A 26,609-nucleotide genomic window follows, 5' to 3' on the forward strand; every position below is an offset into this window, starting at 1 on the left:
GGGCTCATATATGTAAGTTGGCGCCACTGCAACCAGATAATCATCCCAAGGCAAGGCGCCCTCACATCTTCAATCCAACTCGCTACCGTCTGAACTATGCAAGTGGCCATAACGATACTTGATTAATTGCTGTTTAAAAATAGTTCTATCCAGTTTTTCACTGGAAATTTCTGTGTTTTATAATTCGTTATAATGCTACTGAATATAATATAAAAAGTAGACCTAAACGTAAGGATTGTTTAAAAATGTATATTTTTGCTTACGTAGGTGTGAATATTTAAGTAAGAACAGCCGAATTTTCTTCAAAGAACAAAAAATGTCGCAAGTTAACACGCGTGAACTGAGACTCAGACAAGTTGTTCTCGAGTTGAGCCAATGATTCACAGACTGCTTGCTTGTCTGGTTCAAGATTTCTGCAAAATTTATTCCTCCGTCCTCCCGTCAGTCGTAGTTATTGAGATCTGGTTATGGTCCGTGAAAAATTCCAGACAAACCAACAGAGACATAAACCACTGAAACTACACTTTTACTTTCCGATAAAAAAAAAACAGTAAGAGTCATAAGATTTACACAAAGCGGCCTCTTGCATTTGTTGGAAACTTTATTTCTATTATACTAAAATAGATTCTGCAGAATTATCATCCATCCGTAACCCCAAGATTACGATAAGGAATATTGTAAAAGGTCATGGCTTTCTGCACCTCCAATACTGAAAATATTAAGTTTTATACAGAAAGCATTCCTTTATAAAAGTTTACATGGTCCTGTCACAGTTGGGAGATATTCCTTATTTCTGGTCTCATTCAGTCTGCCTTATGATCAGTGTTGCCAACTGGACGAAAATTCCGTCAAAACTGACGGAATTTCAACGAAGAGGACGGGAAAAGAACGCCTTAGATGGGTGATGGATTTTCTGGCGGAAATTACGATTTGCATCACCGTTTGAATTTTTAGCAGCTGTCATTTTTAATTGTTTAATTTTTGGGGGATTTTACTATTTCTTTGAACAGCCCTGCCCGTGCCGTACCACCTTATTTTAATTTTAATCAAGATTAATAAGTAAGCTGTGTTAAAATTTGTTTTTTATTTGTATATAGGTATAGTGAATGGTTCTTACTATTTTTATTTAATTTTGACGGATTCTGAATGATTTCTAGGTGTTAGACTGACAGGGACACAAATTAGGTGTTGGCAACACTGCATATGATTATATGCTAGTCAGTTGCTCTCAAATTGGATCCCTGACGGAATGTGTTTTGCGGCGGAGAAATTTGATGTGCAAGTACAGAATTTCCCGGGAACATCATTTTATATTTACTCCACCAATTCAAATTATTAATATTGTTCATTATACGTATTTTATACATTACGATATAGTCGTTTTCATTTAATACGAACACCAAAGATCCCTAACAAGTTTGAGAACCACTGTATTAGAGAATGTTCACAACGTTATTTCTTAGGCTATGTCCTTTGTTACAATGTATGTCTCATTAGTTACTGAAACGTAAAGGAGAAGTTACTAGATGTTTGAACAGATTGTTACATAACTGCGTTCGTCCACATAATTATAAATATGACTTGCACAACAGTTCTGTTCAGAATTTCAGATGAGGAGATGCTCTTGGCTAGTGCTTACTTTGTGTGCATGAGTTTAAGAGATGGTGAAACAAGAAAGTATGAATTTGGCGATTGTTACAAGAAAGGAAAACTAGTGATTGATTAAATATCATGAGAGATTGTCTACAGATTCAGAAGCTTTTAAAAGCCGATAGCAGCTTGTGACTCACTAAGTACTCATCGTGCTTCACGTTAATAGAAATATTCTTTATGTTCACATAGTCATCACAATGAATGAATAAATACATGAACGAGTTAATCGATTCATTGAGCGTATTTGTAGCATGCTCCCGATCCGGTTTGAATTACATTAAAAATAAAACTTCAATCTGTTCATTTTGACAGTGGACAGTGTCCAGGTCTCTGATTTTTCCTCATACGTTCTAACTGGAATCAGTTAAGTGCATTGTAACATGGTTCTTAATTCCTCCGCCCTCTCCTCATGTTAACCCGCCGACTGGAATGTGGAAACAGCCAGAGCCAAAAGAGCTTCATCGTCTGCGATTCAAGAAATGGAGGAGAACTCACGTGGAAAGATTTGGCTAGCGCCTTTCTTCCTGATTTCTATCTGTCTTTCCCGTTCTTTTTCCTCGCATCTACTGCTCCCACACTCTTGGTCTTTCTCTTTCGAAACAAAACATTTTTCCACTCAATTCTTTTTTACCCTCCTCCTACTTTTTCCTTCTCGATAACTTTTTTTTTTCATTTGGTTCAGAAAAAGCTATATTGGTAAATGGAGGGTGCAGGAGAGGAAAACTGTGAGAAGCGATAAAAAACTTAAAAGGAGTTCGGAGATGAGCGCAAGGTAAGATGGTAGGTGACGGGTTTGGTGACGACGGTCCGAGAGAAAAAGCTTGCCTTAAGAAGAAATGCATCATTTATGTTTAGTAGACTATATCACGTTGTAACTGTCTATGATTTATGTTTTAATATAAGTGATTGATTGCTCTGTTTCTTTTCGAATTGGGTTCTTGAAAAGGAAACAAGTTCTTTGGGTACAACATGGATACTGAAATATGTATGTAAAAGAAAAGACTATAGATGCAGTTATACATGTACAGGATGAGTCATGACTGACGTGGTTAATTGAAGAGGTTATCCCTCAAGGTTATTGTGGTAAGGATGTTTCTTGTAAACGAGTCCAATTTTTAATGATTTCAGAGTTATCGTTGTTTGCATATCGAAAGAAAATAAATAAAATAGATTTACGAAGTTAAATCATATTACACAGTAAAAAATGAAAATTAGAACATTTTACGGCTGAAATATAATCATTAGACTAAGTCGTCATATTCAGTATTACTGGGGGTTTCAAAAGCTGTAAACAACATCTGATGTGGAATTTGTCGTTTTATCAGTGAACTGCTGTCCCGCGCCATGGCGTCGTGGTCTAAGGCATCCTGCTTAGGACTCGCATTACGGAATGTGCGCTGGTTCGAGTCCTCATCGGGGAAGAAATTTTCTCATGAAATTTCGACCAGTGTATGGGACCAGTGCCCACCCAGCATCATGATGCATTTGGGGAACTACGATAGGTAGCGAAATCCGGTTGCAAAAACCAGCTATAACGGCTGGGGGGATCATCGTGCTAACCGCACGACATCTTCATTCTGGTTAGATGATCGTCCACCTCTGCTTCGGTATGTGGGCGTGAGGCCAGCAGCCGGCTGGTCGGTCTAGATACTTCACGGGCTGTAGCGCCACGGATTATTATCAGTATACTGCTAGTCGCCAGTTCACACTGCATGTCTCGTTTTTAGTTCTGCAGGATTCTGCTGTCACGAAGTGCCGACTTCAGCGTTGCCAACCTTCAAACACAAAATTATGGAATTGTAGTCTAAAAATTATAGCATTTTCCACAACATTATCGCAAACATATAATATTAATAATTAGTGCCGAGGTCATGGAAAGCATGGGGCTCTACCTCCATGCCCCCCCAAGTGCCTTCATGGCATGTTACGGGGATACCTTTACCTCTTACCTCTTTTACATACTACCAAACTTTACACAATAATAAATAAACTTTAAATCACTAATCGCACAGAAAATGCACCAACGGCATCTACGAATAGACTATTACGATTAACTGATTAGTGTAACTATAATTCAAACTTACAACTGACTAAGGAAGAATCTGAGCTCTTATCTCTCCCTTCAGAATCTTGATGGAAAATGGGACAGATGTATTACTCGACCGAGGCCAGTGGAGTCCTGCAGCTCGCAGCGCCACTTGTACTGCTCCTGCGTTCGTATAGCGTCTTCGCTATAATTCACATTATACCCGCGGCTCCACTCGCTCCGGTCGAGTAATAAAACCTTTATCCAGGGAGTACCAAAAGAATAGATTGAACTCAATTGTTTTTCAATAAAGACAGATAACCCTGGTGTCCATCGCTTTTGAGTAGTGACCAGCGTGTCTGACTGCGAAACTAATTGGAGAATTTGGATCGGTTGACCTACTTCCAAACTTCAGTTCGATCTCTAAATATGCCTTATTAAACACCTTAGGCTATGGAAGATGATTCGAAAACGTTGCATTTCTACCAAGTTCCTGTGCAAGAGGAAGATGGAAGAAGATGGAGTAAAATTATTGACATCACATTTAAATTGGCGAAGTCGATGTCCAGAAGACTTGATGCGATTGTAAATCAAATGGTTATCCTACTCAGTACTCAATGCGTAAAATTAATCACGAAAGTGTGACTTAAGAGAAACTTAAGTGCTCGAAAAGGCTACTTATTGGGTATATATTTGTTTAGGAAATATAAGATTTTGTTCATTTTTGCGTGACTTTCTTAATTTTCTTTAATTCCCAATAAAATGTCGTGCAGATGATTAATATCATAGGTATTTGCATTATGCACATGTTTTGGATATGTACATAAGCCTACATATGAGCAGTAGAGCAAGTGGACAACTTAAGATATTTGGGGGTGTACTATAAGCAGTAACATGAGCTGCCGTCAGGAAGTCAAAAAGCGGATAGCAATGGCCAAGGAAGATTTTAATAGGAAAAGGAGAATCTTCTGCGGATCTCTGGAAATATATTTATTTTTTATTGCTAGTAAGTTTGAAATGAATACAAGTTAATAAATACAATGAAAGATAAACTAGATAAGCTATATAAACTAGCCCACTCCTGAATGAGTAAGGTTCGTGCTCAGGAGGGGATTCCAATACAAACAAAAATAAAATTAAAATTGAGAGTGAATACAGATTAAATAGTGTTTAATATGTTTAAACCCAAACTATAAATACAATATAAATTTTATTATTTTTTTTATTAATTTGGAGAGGATTCGTGGTTGAAATATTATTGGAATAAAATTTGTTTAATAATCTGGGACCTTGACTCATGCTATGATAAAAAGCTGCATTGGTTTTACATTTTGGTTCAGACGAACGCAGAGAATTCATGCTTTTAGTTCTATATTTATGTATATATCTTTCAAAGTTATTAAATTTCTATGAAAATATTTTAATAAAATAAAATAATACCAATATTGAAGTGCTTTGTGTGGAGTGTGGCATTGTATGGGGCAGAAACATGGACATTACGACGAAGTGAAGAGAAGCGGCTAGAAGCATTTGAAATGTGAATATCGAGAACAATGGAGCTTGTGAAATAGACAGTATAAGAAGAATGGATGGAGAAAGAATAATGCTGAAACTGATCAGGAAGAGAAAAAGGAATTGGCTGAGTCACTAGGTGAGAATAAACTCACTATTGAAGGATGCACTGGATATAATGGTGAACGGGAGAAGAGTTCAGGGCAGAAGAAGATATCAGATGTTAGACGACGTTAAGATATTTGGATCTTACGCGGAAACTAAGAGGATAGGAGAAAATAGGAAAGATTGGAGAATGTTGGGTTTGGAGTGAAAGATCTGCTATTGGGCAGGAAACTATGAATGAATGTATGTAGCCTACATGGTAGGCCTATTACTCTTCAAATACTTTTTACACTGTGCAATTCCTATCTCTATTGGAAATCGAACCAGCACTCGTTGGATTTACAACCAAAGGCGCTGTCATAGACGCGGCTACAATATAGACAGAGGTAGTAGTAACATTAATGCCACGAATAAAAAAAAACTAATTACAGATAACCCACGCAAAGTGTAACTTAACCTGGATTCTAGGAACAGTTCGTTGACGTGTTACATTCATTCCTGTCGGAATGAACTTTGTGTGTGTTCCAGGTAAAGGTAATGAAGCGCACCGACAGCAAAGCTGGTAATAGGAACCCCAGCATTTGAAGTCGGCGCAGCTGTTGAAATTGAGAGCGAGCGCAGGTGCATGAATACAGAACTCACATGCACAGCATTTTACAATTACTCCAGCCCAACTATCAAGTCACGGGTCACAGAAAAAGTATTGCAAGAAGATCGAGAATCAATACATTGCTGACAGAACAGTTCAGATGGAATGTGGCAACTCATAACCATTACTGATGCGATAAAAATAATGGAGCTCCCTGCAGACTAGATATTCTAACGGCACTATTACTAACCAAGACACGAGTTGTAGTCATGACTTGGTAGATAGCATCTCTCCAATGAGATTTGGTCGACGTTTTTAAGGTATAATATGAGATATCTGACAGGTTTGACTGACTGGCTTTGCGAGCGCTGGACCCGGGACTGTTCGTACCTTTAGGCACGCTTTGGCCCATTGTGCACCCTATACAGAGTGAACGGTAAGTTAATGTCTTTAATTTCAAGGGGTTATTGTTTAAGATATTTCAAACAAAAAAGTTTAATATAATTTTGCTCGTGTTTGCTTCCTTTTTGAGATAAAAATTGTTTTACATGAAACATCTCATAGCATGTTTTGGGAAAGCCATTGATTTAATTCCCAATATCCTCAGTCAGTTTAAGAGAGCAGTATATTATGGTAATAAGTGATTGAAAGAATTTTAGGTTTGTTCTTTAAATGTGGAGAAATTTGATCCTAACAAATATAACATTGAAAAATTCATTTGCAGAACGAAAAGTTACATTAGTTCGGATAAAATTTATGCATATTTAAGGAGTTAGGTACAGCTTACAGCAGTAAAATTTTGGAAATATTCAACATTTTTTTCCTCCATTACTGTATCTTGTACGAGTAACCGGACTCCATGACATATATTAAGAATCGTTGTCTTGGATCAAGGTGAAATTGACTTTAATTCCCATTTATTATGCAAGGGAATTATATGAAATACATTAACCTAGTATTGGTAGTCCCTGATTCCGTTGTGAATTGCAATGACCCAACTTCTGCTGTCTGAAATACACCCAAATCAATCAGGACCCTCTTTCGTATTTCACAGTAAGTGGGTCTTCCGTCAGGAGCAAAAATATTGAACTTATCATTAGTAAAGCTACACATCTCACGGTATATCTTGAGTGACAGAGACCATTAGATTGGAAGGGGACTGGATCTACTGCGTACATGCGTTACGTTCTACACTCTAGCTACAACATATTAGTTACATCAGATGAGATATGTGATCAATGCTTATAATTTGTCGTATACGAGCGCCCGTTCTTATTTTAATTCTAACGTCCACTGACGTCACCCAGCGCTAAGATATACCATGAGATATGTACCTCTGTTCCACAAGTCCATCGGAGAGTTTAATTTTTTTTTTCCCGCGAATTATAGCTTATTTCATATGTCGTTCTCGTTTATGAAGTATTTTCGAGCTGTTGAAAATTACCAACTATTCTATCACACACATTCACACTTATTCATTTTATTCTTCTCTGAGTTAAGCAGCAATTTTTAATGCACTTCTTTTAGGATTCGGTTTAATTTTTTATGATTATGTGTCCGTCAGTGTCGCTAATAAATCGTAGACGGCTATTTCTTGTCATGTTTTGTAAAGATTTTTGCTTACTAACACATGCCTACCAATATCACCAAGGTCCATTGTTCAAGTTCTGTGAATAACATTTTTTAAATATTTTCTCAGTGATCTGCATGGATTATACAATACAATGATTGTTTTTCTTCCTTCTAATGTGGTTTCTTTACACTTGCAACACATTTTTCAGCAATAAACTTGTCACTAGCCATTATATAATTCGTCCACCGCTGTGGAGTAACGGTTAACATGCCTGACCCTGAAACGAGCCGGCCCGGGTTCAAATCCTGGTTGGGATAAGTTACTTCGTTAAGGTTTTTTTTCAGGGTTTCCCCTCAACCCATGAAGAACAAATGCTGGGTAACTTTCGGCGCTGGACCCTGGATTCATTTCGCCGGCATTACCACTTCCATCTCATTCAGACGCTATATAGCCACAGCAGTTAATAAAGCGTCGTAAAATAACCAATTAAAAATTATATAATTCAGACGTCCCGTGTGATACAGATGTCAAGAGGGTAATAGAATAGTTTACAAAGAACCTTGCTGAAGCGGACAAACAGTGTGTTCGAATGCTGTTTGAGCCTGTTTTATAGTGTTCTTGAACTTTGTTCTTATCTGGTACAAGATAAGCCTTTAGCGAAACCAGTGGTTATTAGGTTTGTAACACACATGCCAAAAACAAAGAAGTTAATCAAGTATTTTATTGAAATCATTGTACATTCGAATACATTTTATACTCGCTGAGTGTTCTTGCAAAACCATTAGTTATGTCTCTTACCTCGCATTTCCTGTTTTGTCTTCAACAGTTACTTTACTCCATACTGTTCTGATCGTGTGTTTAGTATTGGAATGTATTCCATATGGCAATGGGTCCCGCGTCTCGCGCATGATTAGTACCTACTCAAGGTCATGCTCGCATCGTACTCGTATTACCCGATCGAACGAAAACTAATTTATTTCAAATGTGTTAGTAGTCACGAAGTTACAGTGTCTGAATGGATCACCCTCCAAACGTTACATCTCTTTTCCCTCCTGGTACGCCATGTGTCGGTTTGATTTTAAAGACGTAGGCTATTCACGTCAAAACTGTACTAAAAACATTGGGACTCAACTATAATGGGGAACCAATGGAACCAAGGCAAGTTAAAATCATATTCAGTTTGTTGGTTTTTATTAATATGTGCGATAAAAGCCAATGTTTAGGAACAATAACTGCACATCTGCAAGAGTATTCATAAATAAACGCAAATGAATACATATTAGAGGGACATACCGATAACTTGAAAATGCGACCCGCTAGAGCAATTTGGATTCTTTTTCCGAATTCAGCAGCTGAGATTACCCTTTAATCACGTATTTGATCGAATTTATCGAAAGAAAGTTATTTGTTGACTAGTGAGATTGATTGCCAATTTCGATCGGTTGTAGCTTTCTTGTCTCTTTCGTTCTTCAACCTAAAGTGCAACCACAAAACTAGACTAGGGCTGTTCGTGACGCGGGGCAGACACGACATCGGGGCGTTATTTAAGACAACGCAGTCAGTATATTGCTCGACGGCAATGAATTTTTATGGGCTTCAGATATTCTTAGCATGGCTGTAAAGCTGAAACGCAGATTTAAGACACGTAAAGTAAACCTTGTATCTGAATGAGAGGGCTTCAGATAATATTACTGGTCATATTCTGGCTAAATTTTACTGTTTTGACGGCAAATGTCTCTGCAGGTCTTGTGAAACCAATGTTCGAATCGGAAATATACACAGGGTGATTCACGAAGATTTACCGTCCTTTACGGAGCTTATTTCCGAAGACATTCTGAGCAAAAAATGTCATATAAACATGGGTATTGTTCTCAATATTTACAGAGTTACGTTTCGTTATTGGAACGCATTGCTGTGAACGCGTGATCTTGGTCAGCGTGCAGTCAGCAGCCAGCGCGAGCGCTACGGAAATCAAAGATAGCCGTATGCAGTTACGTAGAGCGACGTGTGCCGTTCACAAGTGTGCGGTCACATGTACTCAAGTGGACGGCGATATTTTTAAAAATGTGTTGTAAACTCTCCAAGACTGTAAATTAGGATGCAGAATTGAACTGCAAATAATTAAGTCGGTGGAAATGGTGTGATTTGTAATAATTGTTGTGATAAGTGCGTAAGAATAATGTAGTTTTCTAGTTAAAAATAGAAAAAGACGTCTCTACGAAGCAACTAAGGAGTTCACAGCACATTTTTAGCTTCATAATACTTGCCAATTAAAGAAATGATAGGCCTACTTCTGAATGGTTCATTCTCTATTTGTATTATTATAATAATAATTATTATTTTACCTTCAAACTAAAGAAAAAACGTATTTTACAAACAAATTTAAATTAGTGTAACTCTGAAAATATTGAGAATAGGAACTATGTTTAAGTTATATGACATTTTTTGCTCAAAATGTCTTCAGAAATAAGCTCCATGAAGGACGATAAATCCTCGTGAATCATCCTGTATATGCTGATGATACGACGTTATTAGCAGAATAGGAGATGATACTAAAGGATATGCTACTGGAGCTAAATGACAGCTGTGAGCAGTATGGGATGAAGATAAATGAAAACAAGACGAACTCCATGGTCATAGGAAGAAAAATAAAGAAGGTAAACTTGCGAATTCTAAATGAGGCAGTAGAGCAAGTGAACAGCTTCAAATACTTGATGTAGGCTACTATAAACAGTAACATGAGCTGCTGTCAGGAAGTCAAAAGGTGAATAGCAATGACCAAGGAAGCTTTTAATAGAAAAATGAGTATCTTCTGGAAAAGAACTAAGGAAGAGTTAGTAAAGTGCTTTGTGTGGAGTGTGACATTGTATGGGGGAGAAACATGGACATTACGATGAAGTGAAGAGAAGCGAATAGATAGGAGCATTTGAAATGTGGATATGGAGAAGAATGGAACGTGTGAAGTGGATAGACAGAATAAGAAATGAAGCTGTGTCAAAAAGATTGGGTAAGAAAGAGTGATGTTGAAACTGATCAGGAAGAGAAAAAAAGGAATTGGTTGTGTCACTGGCTGAGAAGAAACTACTGAAGGATGTACTGAAAAGAATGAAGAAAAGTTCTTTGCAGAAGAAAATATCAGATAATAGACGATATTAAGAGACAGCCTATATGGATCATATGAGGAGACAAAGAGGAAGGCAGAAAATAGGAAAGATTGGAGAAAATTGGGTTTGCAGTGAAAGACCTGCCCTTGGGCAGAACATTGAATGAATGAATGAATGAATGAATGAATATACACTCACATGTATAAACAATTTGTTGCGAAAACATCGAAGCTTCCTCTAAAATCCTTAAGACTATTGGAAAGAAATGAAACTGGGTTAACAGTATTAGGTATCTGATGTAAAAAAAGTACGTAAGCGATGTGGACTCGTTGGAATTGAAATGTTCACGGATATCCTATCCTGCCTGTAGGTATAATCTGTCAATTCACTAAAGCGGTGATAGTTCTGAATATTCAGTTGTGTTCTCCGTTTGTAGTCGCCGACTCCGCGGTCAGAATTTGATTCCATGTGAGGGAATTGGTAATTGAACTCTCCCGCTCCCCACTAAAGCCCCCTAGGGAAGCTCGATTATAGTTCGATTTATACTTATCACATGGCCAGGGTTTAAAAAAAAGAAGAAATTGTCTTGTACCTTAATGGAAATGTGGTTATTAAGGTCTTCACCTAAATCATTCGCAAACTGATGCAACTGTTACAATGTACGGATTTTTGTGTAGGCTAATACTCGTCCCTTCTAAATGATTACATTTCTGAAATAGAGGTTCATGGCGTCTCTAAACAAAACGAAATACTTAAACATTTCATTTATGAAGTAGTTAGGTTCTAACAGTTTAAATGCTGTTATGAGTTGATATTACTCGTATCATTATAGGCCATTCGGTATCTCGTGAAACCTACCTGTTCGTAAGGGAAAGAAAAAATTGGACTGAGAAGCTTCCCTCCCTCGCTACGCTTCGACTTGCAAGCTAGCTAGTTCGCCGTGAGGTTCTTACTTTTTACTGTGAACTGCGGCGCACGAATGCATTTGGTTTCACGAGATAACGGATAACCTGTAGAAAGAGTAATACGGCCTACTCGTCAATTAAGGAAGAAAGAAACGGTATTGTATAATAGTTAACTAATCACAATTGCTAATTGGATAGGTCTATGTGCGCTTCTTGAGCACTAGGTAGCTTCTCAAATCTTGCAATCGGAGTGGATATAATCACTCTCATTTCCTGTTTCTTGTTCCTCATTAATTTTGCAAAGTATTTCCAGTTTATCAGAACACTCGCTGAAAAAGATTAACAGTTTCGGAAAGCTATAACGTCGCAAATATGTTTGTGCGAGATCGTGCGTATTTGCTTGTTTTCCGCACAGAACCAATACGTGGTAAGTGTGAAATACCACATTCAGTATTCCCAACGTAACACACATAACAATTTCCCTCTTCTTACCGCTTAAGCGCGACATTCATTTTACTGCTTTAGGCTTTTAACATATTGTTTTTAGAGACGTTTAACATAGTAATAATTATAAATTGGAAACTTACCGCTGCAATTTCACCTAAATTGCAATGCTAATTATTGTTTTTAAATATTTGCAAAAATTAAGTAAAGTCTACTACTCCAAGAAACTTATTGCATTCCTGATACAAGTAACATTAAGGAAGCCGTGAAAAAATCAACAAGATTCCAGATGCCGATGTTATTACTTCAATATGTTATATAAATAATATTGTTAAAATATTAAAATGAAAAATAAATCATTACATAACCTTACCGTTTGTTTTAAGTTCGCATTTATAGACTGGGGGGGAAAAAAAAGACAGACGTATATCACGGCCTGCTGGAGTATAGTAAACACAGAAAACATTTTAAAGCAACAATGTTGAAGATAGATATCTTTGTTTTGCAAATTTGCCGTCATTGAACAGAAACCAAGATGGAGATTTCATTGCAACTAATTAGAAATTCGTCTTTCAGGTATGTAATAAACGATCTTCGCACAAAATAATGTACGACACGCGAGCGGTATGTTTGTTTTCATGTTCTCGGAAATGAAAAAAGCTCAACTACGTTTCGCTTTTTCAATCTTTTCCTCGACCATGAAAACGTCAACATACCGCTCTTGTAACGCATATTACTATTACAGGAATATTGTAGGCCTATAGTAATTTTTTATTTCAAATTTAAAAGTACAGATAAATATAAATTACAAATGAAATAAAGTAATAGTACTTATAAGAGAAAAAAATTGGTGATAAATTTTTAATAAATTTGAGGACCAAATGAGCATTGCTCCTGTTCGGTCGTAGTTCAAAACTGGATTACAATATGAAGAAAGAAATAAACTATAAACTTAAAATAAGAGCTACAATGAAATATCATATATAAATATTAAGTTAAGAAGATAGAGAAGATTTACAACTAATGGAATCAGAATTCTATGATTTTTAGCACCTAGCAGCCAAGTTATTTGCTTACTGGTATTCAGAATTCATTTAATTGCATTCTGCCAATTGTACTTCGATGTCTTGTCATAAGGCAGCTCAATACGTCTCTTACGATATCTGAAAGGGAACTCGATATATTAGTACATCAGTAAATAAACAGTAAACATCATTTAAGAAATTATTATGGGGCATTTTATCTGATTATGCCTGAATCCTGCGGCGCAAAATTGATATGAAATAGTACATACTCGTAACTGTAACCTTTTAAAGAGCTTAGAAATTACTTATATCAATGATATGAAATATTGTTTATGGGATGGAGAATTTGTGTATTTGTGGTGTTTGTTTTAGTCATTACTTTTGTGTGGTAACAGAACTAAGAACTATGTAGTTTGTAGTTGAACCTATCTTCTTAAATTGTTGTGGGGAAGCTGTGGGACTTCTTTGCTTCGTCGACCAATCCAGTGGAACGAAAAAATGAGAAAAGTGATTCCCTCTCTCTTGAGATGAGGCTCCCAGGAGATACGGAGTTGTTTCTGTGTAATTTTCACACTTAGAGCAAGTGGACGAAAAAATCATAGTTACATGAAAGGGGAAAGGGGAGAGAAATAAGGGTTGCATTGCCCTCTGAAACAAAACATGTTTTTCCTTGTATATATTTTAACTTCGTATGTCTTAAATGGGTAGAAGCAATGGAATCGGTAAAGCGGGAGAAAGACAGAAACTGTGGGCGAAAAGATAAGTAGTATGGGACGCGTGGATAACAGCAAGGGTATACTGCAGATACAACCGATGCAGGATTTGGTGTAACTTCGTAGTGTAATGTGTTTTATTGTTAAAATGTTAGTAATGCTATAATGAACAAGTGAATTATAAATGTATATATTTTACCGCCCAATTCAAAGACGGTGATGTGAAGATAGATGACAGTAGCGAGAGGGATTGAGAGAAAGACTTAAAATATGCGAGATATTGCGTAATTTTGAAGCTGCTTTTCCACACTACAAATACCTGCTCCATTCCATAAATTGCTGTCAATGTACTTCCTCTTACTGAATTCTCCATGTTCGGAGTTATGACGAATTGTTGGTTAATATGAACCTATAAATTGCCAAACTCATACAGGTTGATTCAGAGAAATAGGAAATATTTTAAATCTTCTGAGATCGTCTTGTCATTCTTTTAAGAAAGCAACACTATTCGACCAATTCGTCCTTTGTGTTTACTTTATTTTTGTACACTTAGCCTTTCAGACACCCGAAGACAAAAATCGACAGGAGTAAAGTCTGGGAATCTTGATGGCCAATGTACGTGACCACCACGGCCGATCCATCGTACGGAAAATGTAAGATTTAGATGTATTTTCTGACGGCGAAAATATACAGGGGCTCCGTCATGTTGGAAGAACATGCCCGTCTTTGTAACCAAAGGAACTACAAACAGCTGTTTTTCTACACCAATTATGAAAAATGCTGCCCCCAGAAAATCTCAAAAGAGCGGCACGTACTATTTCTTTGTAAGTAGTCAATAGTTTCTAGTCGGTTGTCGTCCCTTCTTACCATTTAGACTATAAGGCTTGTTATGCGTAACATTCAAACAGCTATATCTCCACACTCAATGAAAATTGGATACATGTTTGTATGACTTTTTACTCAGAATACTCCATACTACCACTCTCGTAAATATTTTGGGTCTACTATTTCTCCTGAATCACCCTATATAATTAGTAGAACACAGTCCACGAAAGAATAATAATTTAATTTTTATTCTAATTGTAACTGTTTGCCTATAAAAATGTTTGTGCAATTGTTAATGAGAGGATAGGGTTGAGAAATTCTCCTGAGCAACGTCAAAGGGCATAAACCAATAGTCAATAGAGCTAGTAGCATTAGACAGCTATTAGTGAGGGAGGAAGTAGCTTGAAATTAGATAACAGATATAGACAGTTTGGTGGATTTTTCATTCTTGAAGTTTCAGCGTTCTTGTAACAGTAGTAATAGCAATAAACAGGCAACAACAAAAGGCTGTTATCATAGATCCAACTATACGCATGGAGAGAGATCTAAACCAAGCTCATCAGGTTGATCATGAAAAGAGGGCCATTTATGAGCCTTGTATTCCATCCCTCTCTTTAATTGGTCAGTGGCAGGTATATTTTTTGGTGCTCGGAGTTCTTTACCAAAATTTACATACAATTTTTTTAAACAATTATCAATACCATCTTTTGAAATTCAAAAAATCATCTCGCAAATTCTTAAAAATTTCCTGCAGATTATACAATTTCATTTATACCACACACAATATCATAATGTAAGGTCATCTTCTAAGATTTTATTTTATAATTGATAATAATGATGCTTAATTATTACATTTTATTTTTATAACAATATTAATATTTAATTATATTTATTTGCTATTAATTTCCGGATCCTCGTGGTCATTCTTAATTAAGGCCGGACGATTTATTTATCTCTCTCAGAACTTTCGAAATAACGACAGAAGTAGATTTTATACTTTTTAAAATTTATTCGAGATCATTGATACTACTATTCATTATGTAAAAAAGATTGGTAATTTTGCTTGAGACAAGCATTTGAAGAGTCCACTGCAAGAATGATGGATGTCGTTTGGAATACATTTTTCAGGAGAAGCAATTGAAAGTTTGAAATGCTTAGTGCTCAAAGCTTAACTGTTATTTTCCGATCATTACTGGACAATGACTATCAGTGTTAATGCCATATAACTCTCTATGTACATTCTATATGTCTTAAGCTATGCATTGACAGTCTTAGTTCATTTTTGACAAGAAAGTGACATCCATCATTCTTGTGGTGGACTCTTCATTTGTTAAATGTACCTATATTTGCGATATGAGAATTCTAGTTTTACTTTCTAAATATTAGCATCTTTGTTCACTGCTAATTTCACTAGTTATACCGGAGATCGAACTCGAGACTCATCGATGAGTTATCGAACGAACAGCTAGTTAAAACTAGGCAGGGTCACCTCATGTAAAATTGTGGAAATGTAAAGTTTTGCCGCAGAGCTGTCAGAGTAGATCTATATATTTTATTTAGTCTACTGGGTCGTTATTGGTGCGCTGTTTTTAAAACATAATGAAGTTTATTTATTTATTTGTTAATTAATGAAAAATAATATAATATATAATCGAGTATACTTGGATAAATTGAATTTCAGCTGTCGTTGTCCATCAGTTATAGGTCTAATAATTTGTTTATTGCACATATATGTACTGCCTGGTACGGAAATAATTTAATTTAGGTTTTCAGTTTATTCGTATATGTTCCGCGGCTCGGTATTCTACATTATATAAAGGAGCGGACTGCGACTGGATGCTCTTCCACCCTCCCGAGCGTCACTTGGATGCTGGCCAGCCTCAATATATCTATCTTGTTTGATACATCCCCATTCCCTCTACACCACGTGGACTCGGCGCTGGTCACCCTCTCACCGACTCAAGAAACTTTCCCACACGAGAAGAAAATCAGCAACACAATGTCGTGATAAGTTTCTCCATATCAGCATATTACCCGTCAGTTCGTGTTGTAATGCATATAAAATACCAACGCTAATAGTTTTTCAGTGTTAAAAATACACAAGATGAACTAAGAGTCCTGATTAAAAACACAAAATGCATATTGAATGCAGCATTGTTGAGCAGAGTGTATTCTCTTTGAAAATTTTATTATGTCTTTGTCCTCATGTTACCATTTCTTCAATATACAGAGCTCCCGTTTTATAACCTTATACCCAATTCACACGGGGATAGTTTATAGGAGTCAAGTGCTTGAAGCCTCTAAACTTGACGCTATATTTGTAATCACACGGAGACACTAAACCTGAAACCATGTTCCACACGTAAAAAAAAAAAAAAAAAAAAAAAAAAAAAACCGCGCGCTGAATGTTGTATGCTTAAAGGTATAGTGTTTCAAGGTTTTTTTTTTACCTTTTTTGCGAACCACTTCTACATTAACGTTTTGGACACCTTATTTCTTAAGTTTCTTAACAAGTTTCTGAAATAATTGCCTCTTGTTTAATTTTAATTTTTAGTAGTATATCGAAATAATAGCCGTCCAAATCTTGGATTTAAAATGTCGGCATCCTAATCAATTCAAATGAACAAAAAAGACAATGTAAATTAATGTTAGAAAAATACAATGTCGGCATCCTAATCAATTCAAATGAACAAAAAAGACAATGTAAATTAATGTTAGAAAAATACATAGTGAAAATTAAAAAAATAATATTCTGCGACAAGATGTGGTAACTATCAAAACGATAAAAAATTATTGAAAATAAATAATATACACTGAATATTATAAAGATGAATGGAGATGGTGATTGATGATATTCAATGAAGATTTTAAAATGGTTGATGCGATTGTCTGAAGAGTCTTTTCAGGAACCTTTAATTTTCTGAGGATCTCCAATGTAAATTTGGAAATTGTTCCTCACGCACCAAACATAAGTCCAATGACATTCCAATCTTGAATATTATATTTATGACTGAGATCATCACAGTATGGAAGGTAAATAGCGCGCTTCTCTTCATGTACCTGCTTTGGTTGATCTTCACTAATTTCAAACCTTACTGTTGGGTCAAGAATGAGACCAGTTTTTTTTTATTTCGGTTAAGTTTTCTCATGCCGTATATTCCAGGAAAGTTCGTACATCTCATGCACTTCTAAAAATGGGGTTTATATATTTATTTTTATTTATTTATTATGACTTACAGGAAAACACAACTAGATACCAATCAAAGCACCTTCTTCACATAAATTTAATTTATAATTATTGATAATGATTCACATGAACAGCAGTTAAAAAATAGATACTAATATATGCAACTCATTAGAAATAGAAATAAAACAAATGAAAACATGAAAGAAATGTTGCTTATTATGATTCAAAAATAAGAAATTTAATAAATCGATACCGGTAATAAATTGCAGGGCCAAAAGAAGGAAAAAGTTTTGATATTTGTCTCGATCTAGAGATATTAAATACGAAATTTCTTCTATAGGATATTTGGAGGGATATAAAATGGAATTAGTTTGAGTATTTCAACAGAATCAGTACTATTTTTGTTCATATTTTTTTGAGAAATATCATCGAGTAAGTCATTCTTGTGTCATTGAGCGTATGGAAACCAGCAATTCATCTCAATAATCTAGTTGGGAACTGGAATGGACAAGGTAACTTTAATATCTCATAGGCCTAATGTAGAAATCTAAGGAATTTATTCTGTATCAACTCAATAGAATGAACATTGTTTTTGCAACGAGGTTTCCAAATAATCATAGTAGCATATTCCACTTGCTTCTAACCAGGTGTAGGCCCAACTTAAAACAGGTGGTTGCTTGAAAAATTTCGAATTATAAATTCAAATGATTTATAAGCAGAATCAGTAATTGTTAAACTGTGGAGTGTGAAAGTTAAATTAATCTCAAATTCGATACCTAAATTAATTAGCTATTAATTTAAACAAACCATACACGCACATTATCCATAATATCTGTTTGGAAGTTGCTACAAGTTAGCATTCACACGAGGAAAGTGGTGGAGTCAAGTTGATCACGTGACGCGAAAGTGGACATAAAAGTTGACGAGTCGTCAACTCAAATTCTGCTTGACCGCCAAGTCACAACTTGACTGTCTCGACCATATCACACGGGGAAAGTCGAAGGAAAGTCGAGTTGCTTCAAGCACTTTACTCCTGTAAACTCTCCCCGTGTGAATTGGTCTTTACCGCTAAGCGCCATTTCACTGGCCGCAGCTGAGTTCTCGAGAGCAAACAAAACATGCATTTTCAAATAATTAGGGTAAGGGTTGGTAATATTGTGATATGAGTAATATTGTGATAGTTCTTTTTGAGAATTTATTACAATTTTACTGAGTGAGAGAAGGACCAGTTTTGTGTAGAAACTTGTTCACGAACTTTCCCTTAACGTTGATGTAAAAAATCGGTTTTCCTCTCACTCAGTAAAATTGTAATAAATTCTCAAAAAGAACTATCACAATATTACTCATATCATAATATTAACAACCTTTACCCTATATCCGATGTCTCTTGATAATAGTAATAATTATTATGTGGGCGATAAGAGATGAGATCCGTGTGTTATTGCTCACACCCATATTAAACACGCAGCTCGCTCGAGTTTCGTCTTGTCGCAGCAACACGCGGAAGAATATAAATATCGTATGTACAGTATATACTGACCTATACCGATTAGCGCTGCGACGTTGTGTTCGATGAGGGGTGAAGCTTGAGTATCAAAGGGTTGCCGATGTAAACCTGTTGAGTGGGACTATCTGCTCTTGCAACCTGCACACCATAGGTGACTGCAGGTGAGCAGCGGATAGTACTCTTGCACATGGACCACGAGTTGGTCACCACTGTTTTAACACAAGGTGGACTGAAAACACATGTATACCTGCATACATAATTTTGAACTTACGAAAAGTAATATTCTCTGAAAATTATACTTTTGTCACGATATTGCGAACATTAAATTGCGTATGAATATGCCTATATACAATGTGTTAAATCTGGTTTCGCGGCCAGACTCGCTAACCGTTACTTCACATGTGTGGACTAATGGCTTATTGTATTCATGGTTAGAGTACAAAAAAAAATCTAATAAGCCTACCATGTTAGTCACAAATGAATACATCTTTCAGAAAAAATAATTTCCCCCTAAATGTTAACGCTGTTTATTCGATACATACTATCATTAGGGAAACTGCTAAGGATTTTACTTTTTTGTCCTTTGCAGTTTTTAAGTAAGATGGACTATTTTCTTGCAAATTAAATAAAAGGATTAGCACGTGTCGTTATTTCCTACCATTAGGAAGTCTAGCAACTCTACTGCAATGACTAATGGACGGAACGGTGCTATTCAGGCGAAGTGCTGTGTTTGTTTTCGTAAGTGAGCGGAGAAGCGCTGTTGCCAAACTACGCAAAATGTCAGCCTAGTTTTCAAATTAACCATGCATTAAATTACAAAACGCGCAATATATATTTTTATTTACTTCATTTTACTTTATTGCCTCCTTCAATCTGCAAAGTTATAACACTTCCACTCTGTATAGATAGCATCGAATAAGTGACCGTGGAGTTTGTAGCTAAAACACTGCCAATTTAGCCACAGCACAGCAAATAATAATAATAGCCTAATAATAATAATAATAATAATAATAATAATAATAATAATAATAACAATAATAATATAAATTATATTTACTACTGCTGCAGTTGCTGCTGCTGCTACTACTACTACTACTACTACTACTACTACTACTACTACTACTACTACTACTACTACTACTACTACTACTAAGTAGTATCGTCACCGCCGCCGCCACTACAACAACCACGACTACCACCACGTCACTTGTTTCATCATTATACTTTTGATGACTGGAGTGACAGCTGTGAGACGTCGTGGTCTGGCAATAGAAGGGCAACGCACTAACCAGAGTCGCCAAGCTCCAATCTCATGCATCCGGGAAACTGTTCTTAAGCTCAGAAACTTAATATCTGCTTAATCGTTGCTGTAAATTATCAAGTCAGCTTCATTGTCATGCTTAATAGCGAAGTGATTATTCGCATTTAGTTTCCATCCTGACACATGTGAGTTATTGTAAGGCTGCTCACAATATTTACAAGGGAGTCCTGGAACTTTCGCCTTCGGAATAATTCGCACGTTGAATTGAAGAGAATATGTGTGAAGTAGCATCTATTCTTCATTATGTTTAGGAAAAATGTGTGAATAATGAGTAAGTAACAATGTAACAATGAAGGCAAATGAGCATGCTTACATACAAACAAGAGCGTGATATAAATAAATGAAATAAAATAAAGAGGAAGTATGAAGAGGAGACGAAGAAAGGAAGTCTGAACTTTGGAAGTCTGAACTTTAGACGAAGAGAGAAAGTCTGAAGAGGAGACGAAGAGAAGCAGTCTGAAGAGGAGACGGAATAGGAAATCTGAAGAGAAATCTGAGGATGAGTTGGAAGAGGAGACGTAGAGAGGAAGGGGGGAGGAAGTAACAAGAAGGGATGGACCTACAGTACAATGCTCTTACGTTTGTACACTATGAACATATGCTTATTAGGGTAACATATAATTCATCTGTTGACCATGGTAACAAGATAATGATACTTGTTGACCTGGATGTCGCAGTCGGTAGAGTGCTGGCCTTCTGTGCCCGAGGTTGCGGGTTCGATCCCGGCCCAGGTCGAGGGCATTTAAGTGTGCTTAAATGTGACAGGCTCATGTCAGTAGATTTACTGGCATTTAAAGGAACTCCCGCGAGACAAAATTCCGGCATACCGGCGACGCCGATATAACCTCGGTAGTTGCGAGCGTCGTTAAATAAAAAACATAAATTTAAATGTAATATTTAAGTTGTCGGTGTGGAATTAAAAATCAATCAACCAAAATTTAAACGTACTTATATAATGAAACGATTTACGGAAAACGTTCCGTTTCAAAGTTATCATGTTGTTTTAATCTCTAAAGAAGTAGAACGAACACAAGAGAAGAGGAAGGAAACTCAATCCTTGTGGGAGGAAGGTAACTCTCCAATTCCCTAACCGGGAATCGACCCTGTTCCGCTTGTTCAGTAATCAAATTCAGTGCCAATGAGGCACTGCGGAGGATGTAAACGTAATTGCAGTAGCAAACATCGCTGTGCCGTATAATATAAACAGAGTTCATTGCCGGATTCAGTTTCTTACTATGCTGTAGCAGAGGGACGTTTTGGCGAGGGCTGTTTGGAATTATCAGCGTAATAAAGCGAGAACGAAATATGTTTCCGCACAGTGTAGCCGCGGCGGAGTTCTGAGATTCCCGCAGTCTCGTATTCTTGCTTTATCCCATATACAGCAGCAAAGAGGGGGCCGACACGGACAGACAGAGAAAGAAAAATAAATAAAACACTACATTTTTTCTTCCTTTTCTGTATTGCGCACCCCATTCTCCCCCTCCCCTACAACCCCACTTTCTCCCACCCCCTTTTTTGCATCTTCTTTTCGGATTCCGTCTCCCTTTCTCTCCAGCTTTTTTGCCTCTCTTGCATCCTCTGAATATAACTCTTTTTTATATATACAGAACAACCCCTGGCTCCGGCCAGTCCGCCCTTGTTCCGACCACTGGCGACCCCGTAACGCCCCCTGGCTGTCGTAGGGCCACTAGTGCCACCAGAGAAAAGACTCGTACTCATATATAGCGGATTATTTACTCTGTAAATGAAATATATTAGTGTGCCAAGGCGGGCTGCTCTTATCTAGATGCGGCGTAAATCTTGCCGGAGTCTGCGTGCTTGAGGCTGCCTCACGTTTGTGCTGTGTTGCTCTTGCCAGCACGTTATTGTATTCCTTGCCCTTCATTGTTCGCTTCCGACTTCTGCATTCCCGGCGCAGCGTTTTCGTAACGTAAGATAGTAACGAGAAGACCGATTTGGGGGCAGTTCGTTCAAGATTTTTGATCCAATCTTATGCTTGTTCTATGAAAACTCGTCCAGAAGGATATTTCGTCCAGTTCTCATTAGTCCAATGTGGCATATCCAAAATAAATTATTCCAATGTAACATTTAGACCGATCTAAATTTAATTTGCAAGTATTTGTACATCATCATATTAAATTACATAAAATGGTGAAAGTATTGAATAACTTAGTCTTCCTTAATGACTTCTTCAGCTGGGTTTACTTTCAAAGAATATGAGATTGACTGGAGGTAGTATCACAGTTTAGTATATACAGTCACGAAGCTCAATATGTAATAAATATCAGTGGCGTAGCGTCAATGTAAGCTAAAAAAAAAACTTAGCTTCCCCAGTTAATAATAATTTCATAATAAACCTGCAGTTTATGGAGAAAATTATTTATTAATTTTAATAGAATTTATATTTACGCGTTAAATATTGTGATGCGGCAGCTCAGGATGATTTGTGATGCAGCAGTAAACAAGAAGCCTGCACACACCAGCTTCCAAGCAGACTGGTTTCTTCTGTGTAATCCACCCCGCAGATTTTCCATCCCTTTCTAACTAAACTACCCTAGTCACAAGGCTCGCAAGAAGCTAGCTTTAACATTTAAAATAAGTAGTTCCCAGTTATCCCTTTTCGTCAGTTGTGTTCAGTTGAAGTGTTAGTGTGCATTGTGGCTGATATAATAAATAATGAGCGAAATAACAGTTCCTGACACTAATTTACTTGAATTTTTTAGGACAATTGTATTATCAAGACTGACTTACGAACAAAGGTGTGATTTAAAAAACAAATGACCGACGCCCTTGCTGTCAATGAAGGACACAACCAAAAGACAGACGCATACTTACGTAATGATACTAATAGTATGACAGGGAGTGAGATAATGTTATACGTAAACGTGTCTACTTGTTAAGAGATATGTGTAAACCGTGAAATCATATTATACTACGTATCATTTGAGGTCATGCCTTATTAGTGTTACTTACGATGTTCCATCCAATCTTCGACTGCTGACTTGAAATTGACTACTATTTATTTTAAGGCTGTATTTTTGTAATACGTTTTCTTATATTGCATGAAAGACAACTTGAGTTAGCTTCCCCTGCTCAAAATTTCATGCTACGCCACTGATAAATATGCATCCATAGATAGTTTTTAACCACTAGGATCGCTACTATCGCCTCATTACAAACAAGCGAAATAGTACCTGCGCAGTCTATTGTTCCTAGCAACCTCAACAACTCAAGCTCGACTGTATACACCAGACTGTGGTAGTATGTTGAGATCCGGTTTTCAGCCTTGTATTGGGGATATTACTGTACTAAGGAGAAAATATGCTCTTGGTTACATAGATACCGGCTGTTCAATGGAGCCTTAATATTTTTTTTTACCTCTAGAAGGCGTGTGATATTCTGTTCGTTCTGCCTCTGCCCCTCCTTGAAGGAGTCAGTGATCCTCCAAAGCGATGGATGATGAGCCAATAACAATGATTTTGGAGATGAAGCATTTGTTTCCCTCTGTCACTCATTGTAATTTCTGCCATAATATTCAGAACTGAAAATATTAAGGATTGGAAGTTATTGAAATATGTTAGATTAAGCAGAAATTTTGAGTTACTGTGGAAATGGAATGGCATAGGTGTCTTTGTTGTGTTGGCTGATTATTGAATGGGACCAAAGTACAGGGGACGAATAAGATTGGACGAAATGTTCTTCTGTACGAGACAAGTTGTGGACATACATTGGACGAGATTTGGGTTGGACGAAATAGATTGGACGAAATGTCCTTCTGGACGAGACAAGTTATGGATAAAATGGATACATTGGACGAGATTTGGTTTGGACGAAAAAGAATGGCTGAAATGTTCTGGAAGCAAAAGACCACCAAGAGTGGTTATGATTGGCAAAGTTTGGAATAGCGTGAGTCTTCTCTGAAGTGTCATCCATCATCATCATCATCATCATCATCATCATCATCATCATCATCATCATCATCATCATCATCACCATCACTTCAGGAATTAGACTAGGAGCTTGTTTCGTCTTCTTACATTTTCCATCTACGGCGTAATCGGCACTATTGGATGATAGTTAACTACCTGTTTATTAGTCTTTCATTTTCCATTCTTTCTCAATATTGCTCTAAATCAGCGGTCATCGGCATACTGCACTCTCGGCTAGAGTCTTATCCGCAGGTCTCTTACAGCACCAGCGTGCACCCGTGGCTGCTGGCGGGTATGCTGTCTCCCTATCCCTTCTGCACGACGGATCATATTTTGTTGCACTCCTTGCACTCTACCCATTTCAGCGAGTGCTGACGACCTTGCTCTAAACTAAACATTAATTATGCTATAGTAGTAAAGTGGAAATTCATCTCCCTCCTAGTTTCAAAATGTTTCGTGTTTTCATTGTTTTAATTAAATTTTACTGTTTCAATTATTTTTTTTCAAATGCATCATGTATTTTTCAGTGTATCTGTGACGAAGCCTATTACTGTATGTCTAGTGGCCTAATAAATTGAATTATAGATACTACCATCCCTAAGATACGAACCAGAGTCCTGAGCTCCAAACCTTTCCTGCATTAACATCAGAACTCGTACTGCTCCGATACTTCACTCCAATCAATTTTTAAGTATTGCAAATGAAAAGAGGGAAGGTCCAAAGTATTGATGGAATGAAAGAGGGAAATGAGAGTACCCCGAGAAAAAACTAACTGCAGCGTCTGCTTTGTCCACCATAAATTCCATCACGACCTAGCCGAGGATCGACAGCAGCAGTGTTTGATGCTTAACTAGGGGAGAAATCAGTTCCTAACATCGTTTCAAAGATAATGAAAACTTCTAATGGATCGCTGAAACTTCAGGAAATATTCGAAATTAGGTTAGCAGTGTTAAATATTCAGTGTTGAAGAGGTAGGCTCTGCAGCGAAAATGCTTAGGACTAGAGATGGGAACGATATATCGGTTTTATGAAATATCGATATTTTCGTTTCGATATATCGATATCGAAATTTTGATTCAATATGCCGTATAATATATCGATTTTCTCGTAAATTATCTTTTTTGTGGAATTATTATAATTATCAACAACAAAATCCACACTAGACAACTCCTACAATTCCCTGACAGATGGCACTAATGAAAGTGAAAGTTGCATAATTGTACAAACTTGAAATATGATATCCAATCCAATTCAATCAATACCTTGCTCTAATTGGCTGGACTGGAATTCGAATTCAAACTGTTTAATATGCAGTACCAAATTCAAAATGCAACGTGTGCGAACATGAGAGTGGGAGGGAGGTTTATCTACTACTGTTTTAGTATTAATGTTCTCCAAGCCAGGAGCAACTGCCACTGTGAAAAGGAATCGTTTGACCTCAAAACAGCTATCAAAACTTTTATTTCTATGTTTCGAATGGGAAAGAAAACAAGAATTTAATACCGGTTTGCCATTAATTTGTTTATGGTTAGAATTTCTGTGCACAACCTAGTACATTGACATTTTGTTTTCTTATTATATATTTTAGTGTATAAAAATTCTATCCCTATCATCGTCACCATAGATGTTTGGAATGTTAGAGTGTAACAATAACTTGCAATGGGAACTTACTATAGAAGGATTGTATCAAATCGATTGTGAAGCTTGTTAATACTTGTAACATTCCAAGTACTGTTTACTTACATTTAAAAATTATTACCGGTACGTTGTTAGGTAGAAAAGAGCATTATATTTGTGTTCTGGATTGAATCCTATATAAAATTAGAATAATTGAATCCTGTTCCAGTATCAAATAGGCTACTGTCTCATGTAGTGTTCACTTAACTCTTTCCCCACCCCGCCCAGGTCGATGGCATTTAAGTGTGTTTAAATGCGACAGGCTCATGTCAGTAGATTTACTGGCATGTAAAAGAACTCCTGCGGGACAAAATTCCGGCACATCGGCGACGCTGATATTACCTCGACGAGCGTCGTTAAATAAAACATAATTTAATTTAAATTTAAAACTCTTTTCCACTCTATCATTTAAGCTCATCATACCTCCAACATAATTTTGATTTAGGTTAGGAACTACATAATATGGTAGAGTATTGAATATTGTTTATCGTTAAAATTTTATATTTATGCTTTT

Source organism: Periplaneta americana, chromosome 2, assembly GCF_040183065.1.
Source record: "Periplaneta americana isolate PAMFEO1 chromosome 2, P.americana_PAMFEO1_priV1, whole genome shotgun sequence".
NCBI classification, from domain to species: Eukaryota; Metazoa; Arthropoda; class Insecta; order Blattodea; family Blattidae; genus Periplaneta; species Periplaneta americana.